Raw genomic sequence first — 13,743 nt, 5'->3', positions numbered from 1 at the left:
CTCATTATTCACGGAATTCCTCTCAGAAGTGTACATGAATTGGTTATTTGCAACCATATCAATGAGTTCTTGAGCTTCTGTAGGAGTTTTCTTTAGGTGGATGGATCCACCTGCATAATGGTCCAATGACATTTTCGAAAACTCAGATAGACCATAATAGAATATATCTAATATGGTCCATTCTGAAAACATGTCAGATGGACACCTTTTGGTCAGCTGCTTATATCTTTCCCAAGCTTCATAGAGGGATTTACCATCTTTTTGTTTGAAGGTTTGAACATCCACTCTCAGCTTGCTCAGCTTTTGAGGAGGAAAGAATTTATTTAAGAAGGCTGTGACCAGCTTATCCCAGGAGTCCAGGCTATCCTTAGGTTGTGAATCCAATCATATTCTAGCTCTGTCTCTTACAGCAAAAGGGAAAAGCATGAGTCTGTAGACTTCAGGATCAACTCCATTCGTCTTTACAGTCTCACAGATCTGCAAGAACTCCGTTAAAAACTGATAAGGATCTTCAGATGGAAGTCCATAAAACTTGCAGTTTTGTTGCATTAAGGCAATTAGTTGAGGCTTAAGCTCAAAATTATTGGCTCCAATGGCAGGAATGGAGATGCTTCTTCCATCAAATTTGGACGTTGGCTTTGTGAAGTCACCAAGCATTCTCCTTGCATTATTATTATTTTCGGCTGCCATCTCCTTCTCTTGTTCTAATGTTTCTGAAAGGTTACCTTTAGATTGTTGTAACTTAGCTTCTCTTAATTTTCTCTTCAGAGTCCTTTCAGGTTCTGGATCAATTTCAACAAGAGTGCCTTTTTCCTTGTTCCTGCTCATATGAAAGAGAAGAAAACAGGAAAAGAAAGAGGAATCCTCTATGTCACAGTATAGAGATTCCTTTATGTTAGTAGAAAAAGAAAGGGGAGAACAATGTAGAAGAGGGGATTCGGATATTTAGATGGAGAGAGGTGAAGAAAAGTGTTAGTAATTAAATAATTAAATAGAATAAGAAAAGAGAAGGAAAATTTCGAAAATAATTTTGAAAAAGGGATTAGTATTTTCGAAAATTAGAGGTAAAATGTAATTAAAATTAAAACATGAAACAATTAGTTAATTAAAAAGAATTTTTAAAAAAGAGATGAGATATTTTCGAAAATTAGAGAGGGAAAAGTAGTTAGGTGGTTTTGAAAAAGATAAGAAACAAACAAAAAGTCAAATAGTTAGTTGAAAAAGATATTAAAATCAAATTTGAAAAGATAAGAAGATAAGAAGTTAGATAAGATATTTTGAAATCAAATTTTGAAAAAGATAAAATTTTTGAAAAAGATAAGATAAATAGATAAGATAAAAAGATATGGTTGAAAAAGATTTTAATTTTAAAATTAAAATTAATTACTTAACTAACAAGAAACTACAAGATAAGATTCTAGAACTTAAAGATTGAACCTTTCTTAACAAGAAAGTAACAAACTTCAAATTTTTGAATCAATCACATTAATTGTTAGTAGATTTTCGAAAATATGATGTAAAGATAAGAAAAAAATTTTGAAAATATTTTGAAAAAGAATTTTGAAATTTTCGAGAAATAGAAAAAAATGAAAAAGATATAATTTTTGAAAAAGATTTTGAAAAGATAAGATTTTTAAGATTGAAAATTTGACTTGACTTGTAAGAAACAACTAATTTTAAAAATTTTTTACCAAGTCAACCCAAAATTTCGAAAATTATGAGAAAAATAAGGAAAAGATATATTTTTTTTTTGAATTTTTAATTATGAGAGAGACAAACACAAGAATGACCCAAAACATGAAAATTTTGGATCAAAACACAAGATGCATGCAAGAACACTATGAATGTCAAGATGAACACCAAGAACACTTTGAAGATCATGATGAACATCAAGAACATATTTTTCAAAAATTTTTTATGCAAAGAAAACATGCAAGACACCAAACTTAGAAATCTTTAATGCATGGACTCTAACAAGCAAAAAATGCATATGAAAAACAACAAACAACACAAAACAAGAAAACATCAAGATCAAACAACAGGACTTATCAAGAACAACTTGAAGATCATGAAGAACACTATGAATGCATAAATTTTCGAAAAATGCAAGAAAAAATTTTAAAAGCATGCAATTGACACCAAACTTAAAAATTGACTCAAGACTCAAACAAGAAACACAAAATATTTTTGGTTTTTATGATTTTATGATTTTTTGAATTTTTATTAATTTTTTTTTCGAAAATATTTTTGGAAAAACGAAAAAGAAAAGAAAAATTTTGAAAAAGTTTTTGAAAAGAAAATTACCTAATCTGAGCAACAAGATGAACCGTCAATTGTCCATACTCGAACAATCCCCGGCAACGGCGCCAAAAACTTGGTGGACGAAATTGTGATCACATCAATGTAGTACTCTTTGTTATTGTATGGAATCATTATTATGGCTCTTGGATATGTGTGGACACAACTCCGTTCAACTTAACCAGCAAGTGTACTGGGTCATCCAAGTAATACCTTACGTGAGTAAGGGTCGATCCCACAGAGATTGTTGGTATGAAGCAAGCTATGGTCACCTTGTAAATCTCAGTTAGGCAGATTAAATGGTTATGGATTTCGGAAATTAATAATAAACAGAAAATAAGATAGTAAATAGTTACTCATATAATTCCATGGTGGGAATTTCAGATAGGCGTATGGAGATGCTGTGCTCCTCTCGTATCTCTACTTTTTTATTTCATTCATCCAATCCTTCTTACTCCTTTCCATGGCAAGCTGTATGTAGGGCATCACCATCATCAATGGATACTTTTAATCCTCTCGGAAAAATGGTCCTATGCGCTGTCACTGCACGGCTAATCGTCTGGAGGCATGACCCTTGTTGATGGCTACATCCCATCCTCTCAGTGAAAATGGTCCAAATGCTCTGTCACAGCACGGCTAATCATCTGTCGGTTCTCAATCAGGTTGGAGTAGAATCCCTTGATTCTTTTGCGTTTGTCATCACGCCCAGCCTTCGGGAGTTTGAAGCTCGTCACAGTCATTCAATACCGGAATCCTACTCGGAATACCACAGACAAGGTTAGACTTTCCGGATTCCCAGGATCCTACTCGGAATACCACAGACAAGGTTAGACTTTCTGGATCCCCATGAATGCCGCCATCTATCTAGCTTATACCACGAAGATTCTGTTGGGGAATCTAAGAGATATGCGCCCGGCCTAAGGTAGAACGGAAGTGGTTGTCAGTCACGCGCGTTCATAGGTGAGAATGATGATGAGTGTCACGGATCATCACATTCATCAAAGTGTTGTGCAACGTATATCTTGGAATAAGAATAAAAGAGAATTGAATAGAAAGTAATAGTAATTGTATTGAAACTTGAGGTACAGCAGAGCTCCACACCCTTAATCTATGGTGTGTAGAAACTCCACCGTTGAAAATGCATAAGTGAAAGGTTCAGGCATGGCCGAACGGCCAGCCCCCTAAATGATCAAAAGACCGAATGATCAAAGACTAAACAGTCAAAAGATTAAACTGTCAAAAGATGTCTAATACAATAGTAAATTATCCTATTTATACTAGACTAGCTACTAGGGTTTACATGAGTAAGTAATTGATGCATAAATCCACTTCCGGGGCCCACTTGGTGTATGCTTGGGCTGAGCTTGATCTATCCACGAGCTGAGGCTTTACTTGGAGTTGAACTCCAAGTTATAACGTGTTTTGGGCGTTCAACTCCGGATCATGACGTGTTTCTGGCGTTTAACTCCAGACAGCAGCATGTACTTGGCGTTCAACACCAATTTACATCGTCAATTTCCGAATAAAGTATAAACTATTATATATTGCTGGAAAGCTCTGGATGTCTACTTTTCAACGCCGTTGAGAGCGCGCCATTTGGAGTTCTGTAGCTCCAGAAAATCTATTTTGAGTACAGGGAGGTCAGATTCCAACAGCATCAGCAGTCCTTTTGTCAGCCTTTTTCAGAGTTTTGCTCAAGTCCCTCAATTTCAGCCAGAAATTACCTGAAATCACAGAAAAACACACAAACTCATAGTAAAGTCCAGAAATGTGAATTTAGTATAAAAACTAATGAAAACATCCCTAAAAGTAGCTTGAACTTACTAAAAACTACCTAAAAACAATGCCAAAAAGCGTATAAATTATCCGCTCATCAACTTCTAATTTTCATACCTTGCCAAGAGTTTTCTTAGCTATGATTTATTAATTCCTGCAATTTATTTCTCTTATTCAAACCTTTCAAAAACCCAAAAATACTATTTTGCATAACCAATAATAAAACACACCTCCTTGCGATTCCTTGAGAAGACTACCCGAGGTTTGAATACTTCGGTTTATAAATTTTACTGGGTTTGTTACTTGTGACAACCAAAACTTTTGCACGAACAGATTCTCTGTTGGTTTAGAAACTATACTTACAACACGAACTTATTTGTGAATTCTTTATCGATAGAAAATCCGTTCATCAAAGACCTTAAGTGACTCTGTATTCATTGTATGTATGAAGTAGAAGTTTGGTGGTATTGATTTCTACACTAGTCTTACGAAAATATTTGACTTAGTACACTATTATCTAAGTTATATGTGGTTTTATACTATTACTAATATGTATTTTCTTTTCCTTTTTGGGTGATATATAACGCTCCATGTGAGAAAATGTTTAATTAAAATTTTCAGTTTTATCTACCCAAAATAAATTCCTTTTCTTTATGAAGAATCTTATGTAACATTGTTTAGATGCTTATCTATTTACCTACTTTCTTTTGCGTTTACAGGTTGAATTTAACCAGCACCTAACTTGTATGTCTTTTTTTGTCAACATTGGGGTCAAGCTATAAAGGATATATACTACCCCACTACGTCACATGGTGAATTATTCACCCCATGATAGCTAGTGGTTCAAATAAAACGTTCAATGGATAATTTAAATGGAACAGTAAATGTGCTATTTGTTTCACCAAACATTTTCCCCCATTTTAAATGAAAACATTCATAACTAGAAAATTTTGTAATCAAAACTTGCTTATTCTATATGTAAGAGATCTCAACTAACATAATTATACAACTTTCCTTTACAAGATTAACAACTCTAATACATATACAATTTTTATCAACCTGTGTCAGCCAGGGATGGTAATTCAAAATCTACTTGGAATATCTTTCTTTTGATTTGAGCTATTGGATTCTTTGCCGTAGTCTACGCGGTGGTCATGAATTTTCCAAAGGCCATGTCCTAATATAACCGTTGAGTATATGCCATGTGTGATAATGGGCGCTAGAATGTTATTTGTCTGTCACATAACCATTGCCAATTAGTTTATCCTTGAAAATCTTACACAAAATAGAAAAATATTTTCAAAAGATTATATAAAATGTAAAGCTAAGAAGATTACTTGAATCCATTCAAAACCCAAGTAGAGGGCAAGAAATCCTTCAAGAAGAGGGGAATATATCTTTTTCATTTGGCGCTTCTCATACCATGTTACAAACCGAAAGCAGATAGTGCAATCAGACTCATGAAACAGATATAATAAGTAGAAACTGCTTAATCAATGACTAGTAGATATTATATCATAGCGAAACTTTATAAGTTTATGACTGTATTCCACCACTTTCTGAACCAAATGAAACTTTTTTCAATCTATGAATCTATGAACTGATTCTAATGCTTTGCTGCAGGGATAAGTAATTGAACCTTCAAACAGCTTTTTCAAATCTTAACGGCCCGAGCGAGATTGCAAAACAGGTGCCACAACATAAGTGGGATCTAAAAGAAGTAAACAAATAAGCAAGAGATCGTTAAGAAAGCTTAAAAACAAAATTAAGTCAATACAAAGGAAAAACATGTTGAAGGGCAATAAGAAGAGGACCTTTCGGCGAGGCAGCCACATAATAGAGAGAACCAGTAAGAACAGCTATGAGTACAGTTGCAAATGCTTGCGCAAAAGGTACAAATGGAGGCAATACCCCTGTCTATAATTTTGAAAATAAATCACCATTTAGCCACTGAAATGAAAACTTTTGCTTTGGATACTTGTAATAAGTAGCCCTTGTCAGATGGTATAACTGAAAAAGGAATAGTAACTTGAGCAATAGGTTCTTGGTAGGAACTCGGGTCAACTACTTCTGTAAATCCAAAAGCTTTTGCTGCGGCAACAACAAACACAATAACAAATAATGAACCAAGGATTGTGCTAGGTGAAAAAACAATATTCAGATTGATTTCAGGACTGATTTTGGCACCTTTTTCACACTTATGTGGATTCTTATCCACGCCAATTATTCAAGATGCTCTCCTTAGTTTTGCACCTTGTGTAACCTAATTAAAGGAGAATTCATAAATTATCTTGTAGTTTGGAAATGATCATTAGTAATCAATTGAGAACTGAAAAGTTTAGATAGACAGAGTTGTTCGTTGCACTTACAGAAAGGCCAACAGTTCCAAGACCAAATATCACCCCAGTTGATCCTTTTGTCACATTAGCAACATTCCATGCTGCGCCTAGACCTTCCATGAGTGACATAATCAATCAAAAACCAAGAATTTATCAATGGAATTAAGAGTTATGAATTCATCGAAGCAAGGCAGCAACTAGAGTTTAGTGGGCACTCTAGTATTACTTTTAGATTAAGACTATACTCTAAGAAAATGCATGAAATGCCACTTTGATTCTAGACATATTATGTTTCAATACAAGGTTAACGGGCCAATGCTTCATCCATCCTTCAAGCCTAAACAACTTCTACTTATGTGAGGTATACCACATATAAGAACCATTCCCAACCCAAGCAAAATGTGAACTTCTAAGTTTAAGTTAAGCAATCATTATTTCAGACATTCAATAAGCCCAACAACACATGAAGTGAGTATTTTGTATTAACAACTTCTGGAGAGGAAGCAGCTATGTATGAGAGTGAGAATCCATCAACCCAGTTAAATAGTTTCCAGTAAGTAGCAGAACAAGAAAATTACAAATACAAGAAATAAAAAGCCTAAGATCATTATGAAACTATACTTACTTTTAAATCATGTGAAAGTTTTAAATTTTCTTCAAGATCGCTTTTTCTTTTGGCCAACTCATTAGATGCAGCTGTGATGGCTTCATTTTGCTTGTCATCGACTTCCTAATAAATAAAAAATATGTGAATTTGGGAATTGTAGTTCAACAAACTGCTGAAAGATAACCATAAATAACAAAGACATCAATAGTGATTTACTGAGTGAAACATAATAGATTAGTGAAAGACACACATATGAGCTGAGTAACTTTACCTTTTTTTCTGATCAGGTAGCATATTCAAAACTGAGCATAAATGAACTTTTAATTATTTAGACAAAAGCTGCATCAACCAGTCCCTTCTCTCGAGTATAATCCAAATCACTCAAACTCCCACTTCCACTTTAAAATCCCAGAAAAAAGGGAAAACTCCACTTGCACTAGAACTCCCACATCAAGAGGGAATGATCAAAGTGCAAAGAAATATCCCTCAGAGCTAATAAATAAATAAGATAGAACAAAAGTAAAAGGAAAAATCTTCACTTAAAATCCCAACAGAGCTCAATTCATATATCAAAGATACTAATATTAGCTAATATGTATTGATTCTGAATCTATCTAATTATGATAAAATCAATCATAATGTCAAAATGGCATAATAATAAGCACCACTAGCGGAAAAATCATAAAACATAAAAGTAATAATGATGGTCAAGAAAACCCACCATTAAAAATAATAATACTTATATCTCTAGTCAAATGGAGACATTAAATAATCCGGCAAACAAATACCAACACAAACGTAAACAAAATATAATGTCGTATGTCACTAGACGGTTCATATGCCCACAAGAAAATAATAAAAAATATCATATGTTTTAAATCTAATCCTGTGGAACCATCCCTAATTTTTATAAATTGATAGCACAAGCACTTGAAAGGGAGATATAATCAGCAATTTTAACATGCATAAATTAAAAATATAATATATAGATTATAACTCTATGGCTTTTTGTTGTTGATGAAATCATTCAAAAGTCCAGGCCATGTATTGCTATCACTAGGTCCACTAGAATACGACGAGACATGAAAAAACTGAGGATATGATGTAATTCTGGCAATAGCAGGATATTGGTTGAAGTACGCCATGCCATTTGGAACAGGATGAAAAGGAATAGAGAGGACTCCACCAAAAGGTTGATAAGGAAGGACCCCTGGATAATGATGCATAGGATATTGTGGCAATCCTGGTATCTTGGTTGTGGCTGCATCTGGAACTTCGGTCACTTCTATTCCTGATGTGTTGGTCTTATCTTTTAATGTCTCTTGAGTTAGAGTGATTTCTTCGCTCTAAACATAAATCATAATTTTTAAATAATTACGATACAAAATTTAAAAAAAATAAATAAAGAAACTAGTCAGACAAGCTAAAGTCGAGTAAGAATTTTCTCAAAGTGTTGGCCTCACTCACCCTTAAACTCTCAGTTGCATTTATGGTATTGGATTAATATAATTTAAATTCAAATTAAAACTTTAATTTTCCTTCTTGAATTATCTAATATAAATTATTAGATATGCGTAATGTTACCTTCTATCGGCTTTTTTTTGCCATTTGCTCTAATCTTCGGTGTCTCTGTCAATTTAGATATAGACTTCTTGCTTCCACAACCCTTGAATTTTTTGTAATAGAATAATAAGAAATAATATAAGCATTACGAGAATAATATGTTGCAAATTTGAATTGAAATGACAATAAATTTGATATATGGTATACCATGGACAAGTGCTTACTTTAAAATTATTGTTATTGTGCACGGGTGTATTTTCTACTGATTTCGTGTTCTGAGAGGGAGTCTGTTTATTGGCATCACATTCTTCAACCTGCTAAAAAAATTTAAAAAATTGCTCAAAATATAGCATTATTTAATAATTCTGCGAAAGACACTAAAATAATAGGTAAGCATAAAGTAACTAATTAAGCAAGGCATTATATTAATACCATTGGTTCATCTTCAGCATTTGAGTATTTGGCGGGGGAGTCCTCCTTGGCGAGTAATGAACATGTCCTAACGAAATTTCTGCTTGACTTACAATGCGAACATCTTTGCCTCTTTTGGCCTTTTGGAACCTTTCTTGGAGCCCCTTTTGACTTTACAATAGCTAGATCACCTATTAGTGCTGACGTAGGGGAAAACCTCGCTTGTGCATCACCTTTATTTTGCACCTTCGAAATTAGCTTAAGTAACTTACCTGAGATTTCCTTATAGTCGGCTGAATTTTTGGAAGAAATATCACAAAGCTTCCAACAAATAGATGCCATTGCACCGCATTTAAGTGTGGGCACTATATCATCAGCGGTGTCTTGCTCGCCAATTGAGCATATAAAATCACTTTTTGCATCTCTTGTCCATCTTTTCAGGATAAAAGATGTAGGGACGTATTTTGCATTGCGATGCTTCAAGACCCCAAAGATGTGGGAGCACAGTAATCAACGAGTCCCAAATAGTCTGCACTCACACACAAACAGGTCCTTATCTTTATTGTAAGATACTTTAAATTCTCATTGCTGATTAAAATACGCACTCGTATTGTACTCAACAATGTCTCCACTGTTTGGGCATTCAGTCACATTTAAGGCACTTGCTGCTTCTATCTCATCTTTCACAAGTTTGAAAATATTTCTACTATAAAGTTCAGCAGCTTGTTTCTCAAAACTTTCCAAGCATGTAGTCAAAACAGGAAACTTATAAAAGGTTTCAAAGTCAGCAGTAAGATGGTTGTTTCGGTAATGCCTTAGTACTTCACTAAATTTATGCATGAATTCAAGGAGACTGGTTTTACTGTCAACATAGTTCTTCAATAATGAATGAATTCCCTCACATTGTGATGTAGTTCTTATGCGGCCAAAGAAGTGCTCCCTCAAATATGTGGTAGCCCACTTCATTCTGTCATTATAAATGCCCTGGACCCATTCATTCTCGGCAAGTCCGTATTTGGATATGATCTTGTTCTATATCTGTTCAAATATTTGTACGGTAAACTGTCCATACAATAATACACTAAAATCATCCCAAAATGCTTGTTTTTTATATTCTATATTCTATACTGCATTACAATTAAAACTGACAATCAAAATAATAAGAACAATTAATATTTTAAACTGCAGCAAACTAACAACAAAATAAGAACTAGAAAACATACTAACCCTGAAAACAACAATAAAAAAACAATAACTGAATAATTAATATAATAAAGAACAAGAAGAAGGAAAAAAATCACCCTAGGATGGAGCAGTTCTGAAATTCAAACAGTACAGGAAAAAAGAGGAGCTTTAAATCGCAACGGAGATGGTTGAATGGAGGCAGACAAGCGGAACAGTGGCTGAAAGGCCGCGGAACAGAGGCTGAACAGAGGCTCGAACACGCAGCGTAGAGGATGAACAGAGGGCTAAGCAGCTCGAAAAAGGGTTGGCCAAAAAGGGCAAAAAACAGATGCAGAAGCTTGGCCAAAAAGGAGGCGGATGCGCGGCGAACAAGGGCGACGTTGCGCCGAAGCTGTAGCAGCAGCGGTGGCTGGATGTTGAGGAACGGCGACGAGAGATGGCTACTTCGGTGCTTCCTCCAAGATGCGTTCGAGTTCTCTTCTGTCTTCTCTGCGTTCTTCAGTGTGTTCATTCAGAGGCCAGAGAGAGGGAAGTGAGGGAGTGAGGAGGAGCTCGATGAGAGGAAGGAGGAGAGTGGCTAAGTGAGACTGTGAGAGGAGAGGCCAAGAAGGTGCTGCGTGTTTTGGTTACTGCTTAGGGTTCCTCTAACCAACGACACCGTTTTGAGCAAATTTTAGAAAATCGATTAGATCCCGGTTCGGTTCGACTGACCGGTTTTGACCGGTTCGACGGTCCAACAACGGTTTTTGAATCTTTCGGTTTTGATATATGACAGATTTGTTTTTTATACCGGTTCACGGTTCGACCGACCCGTTCAAATGGGTTTTCAAAATCTTGGTCCGAATCGCTTTTTCCCTCGATTCACGATTTGACCGGTAAAGACCAGTCGGTTCGAACCATTTTCAGAACTTTGCATTTTCCCTTATTCCAAAAATCTGGCCAGGTGATGGTTTGGCTCGACCGACCAGTTCTTGGCCGGTTCGATGGTTCAATTACGGTTTTTGAAATTGGAGGTTTTAACATTTGTCCAAGTTGTTTTTGGTAGCGATTCGTAGTTCAACCGGTTCAACCGACCGGTCTGAATCGATTTTCAAAAGATAGATTATAACCATTTTCTCATGTTGTTTTTATTTTAAAATGCTTAATATATTTTAGTATCAAATTTTCAATTAAGCTTACAACACAGAAGTGGTTCAAAGAATCAAAATGTTAGAGTGAAAATTAAGCTTCACCTAAATTCAACTAAAATCAAACGAAAGACAGAAACATTAATTTTCAACAAGAGTCTATAAAAAATATAGTGCATAATAATTTTTTAAGTAAAAGAGATGAAACTAACAAGTCTTAGTAGTTAATATAATCTAAACATGACTACATGACAATTACGATTATTTAATTTTTGTTTGACTCCTTTTGTTTATACTTATTGTAATTCCTGGTAGCAGATTCAATGACATTAAGCAGCATCAAGTTGTAGGGCCTTAGAATCAAATCCAACGGAAGTCGCATCCATGTACCATCATTAACCTGAAAAATATAAATATTTTAGGTTACCAACAAAGTCATACACATTAGCAATTGAAGTACTATTTTTTTTTAGCAAAAGAAAATTACATTTATTGTAGTCCCTTCAGATACTGGTGTTGGTGAAAATGAAGATGACTCTGCAATATCAGTTAGAGATTCAGTTAACTTGGATCCTCAAGTGGCTGGTGGAGCTGTTAATCTAAAGGAAAAAGACAGTGCCGAGTTCCCTTCTGTGCTTAGCCAAGATGATTCCCCACTTGGTTCAAATTCTGTTGTAATAACAAATGCTTCAATACGTGATGTACAGTTAGAGTATGCTCATGTTCAGTTTTCTAATTCTAGTGATGCTCAGACTTTACTTGAAAAGGAAGAAGAAAATACTAATTCTAATATCCTTCCTACAAGTGTTGATAGAACTGAAGTATCGCCATCATAAGGTGAGTATGAAGATCTTGAAAGGGTGCTATCTCGAGATCTTTCAGGCCTAGATTTGTCTGACCAAAACAATGAAGTTACTGATGAAAATAGTTTTACTTTTAACCAAAGCCAATTAACTGGGAAAAACTATGCCTCTCCAGATGTACATGTTATTGATAGCTTGGGTATTATGAACAAGGAACTGGTCATATAGTGCAAAGATATAGATCCTAAATCAGAAACCCAGGAAGATGTCAGAGAGCATGAGGAATGCAATAAATCTGTTGGTACTTCTTCTTAATCACATCAAGCACAGGATGAAGGACTATTACTGAAGGCCACAGAAGATGTTGGGAAGCATTCATCACTGCCTACTATAAATTCTGAGCCGGCTGCTCAGAATGATTCTTCTGTTAAACATGATCGAGTGATTTGGATTATACCCGAGAGAAGGGGCTGATTGATGTAGCTTTTGTTTAAATACTTAAAAGTTCATTTATGCTCAATTTTAAATATGCTGCCCGATCAGGAAAAAAAGGTAAAGTTACTCAGCTCATATGTATATTTAGATTCACATGTATGTATCTTAATATGTTTTGTATTTTTTGGGGAGGAATCTAGTGGATGTTGAGGGGTAGGGAATGATATGTGTGGTGACTTTTCGAGGTATCTGTTGCTTATGTATGAATTTATACTCTTTTGGTGATTGAAATTTAGTTCTTTTATACAATTTAGTATTCTGTTTTTTCTGTCTTAGTTGTGTGCTGGATATGGGGCTTGTGTGTTTGTTTAATAAATAAGAATTCCTCTTGCAACAGGATGGAAGTTACAGGTTCCACAGGAAGAGTGAGCAATCTAAATCTAAAAATTGTTAACATAGAGGATTTGCTTTTGTGGAGTTTGTTACTCAGCAAGAAGCACAGAATGCACTTAAGGCACTCTCAAGCACCCATCTTTATGAAAAGCATCTAGTAAGTGAAACTAAATTCTGGATTTGCGGAAAAAAAAGGGAACAGAGACTAGAAAGTCGGCTGTTAAACGTTAAATATTTGAGAGCCAATTGCCATTTTACTTTCAGGTAATAGAGCGAGCAAAAGTAGGTGAGAGTCTGGAAGAACTATGTGCTCGAACAGCTGCTCAATTCAATGATGAACAAAATGGATTTCAAAATGCCACCAAGTTATCTAAGAAAAGGAAACAAATGGCTGTCTTAGATGAAGGAAAGATGAAGTTTCAAAGGATTGCTTATTAGTATGTCATTAAATATCAAACTTGTGCATAATCCCAAAATCCAGGGATGACAATTTTGTAGATTTTAGTGTTATACATGTAACCCGCCATGTCATGATGCCCTTTATCTTCTTCATTTTTATTTATTTTTGGTCAACATGATTCTTATATTTGTAAGCTAAATTTTGTCACCCGACAGTAGCCATTTTGAGCAAGCCTTAACTGGTATTTTGTTGGCATGTTTGGAAAGTAAATGTCTCCGGACCATAAACAAGAAAGAAAGGCAGTGTATAATGAGTTGTTACTAAAGGCTTGGATTTAGTGTGGTTCATACACATGGTTCCCTGAGTAACATTACTCTTGTAATACCCAAAAGCAAAAAAGGTACCC

Source organism: Arachis stenosperma, chromosome 4 (genome assembly GCF_014773155.1).
Source record: "Arachis stenosperma cultivar V10309 chromosome 4, arast.V10309.gnm1.PFL2, whole genome shotgun sequence".
NCBI classification, from domain to species: domain Eukaryota; kingdom Viridiplantae; phylum Streptophyta; class Magnoliopsida; order Fabales; family Fabaceae; genus Arachis; species Arachis stenosperma.
This window is presented reverse-complemented; position numbering follows the sequence as displayed.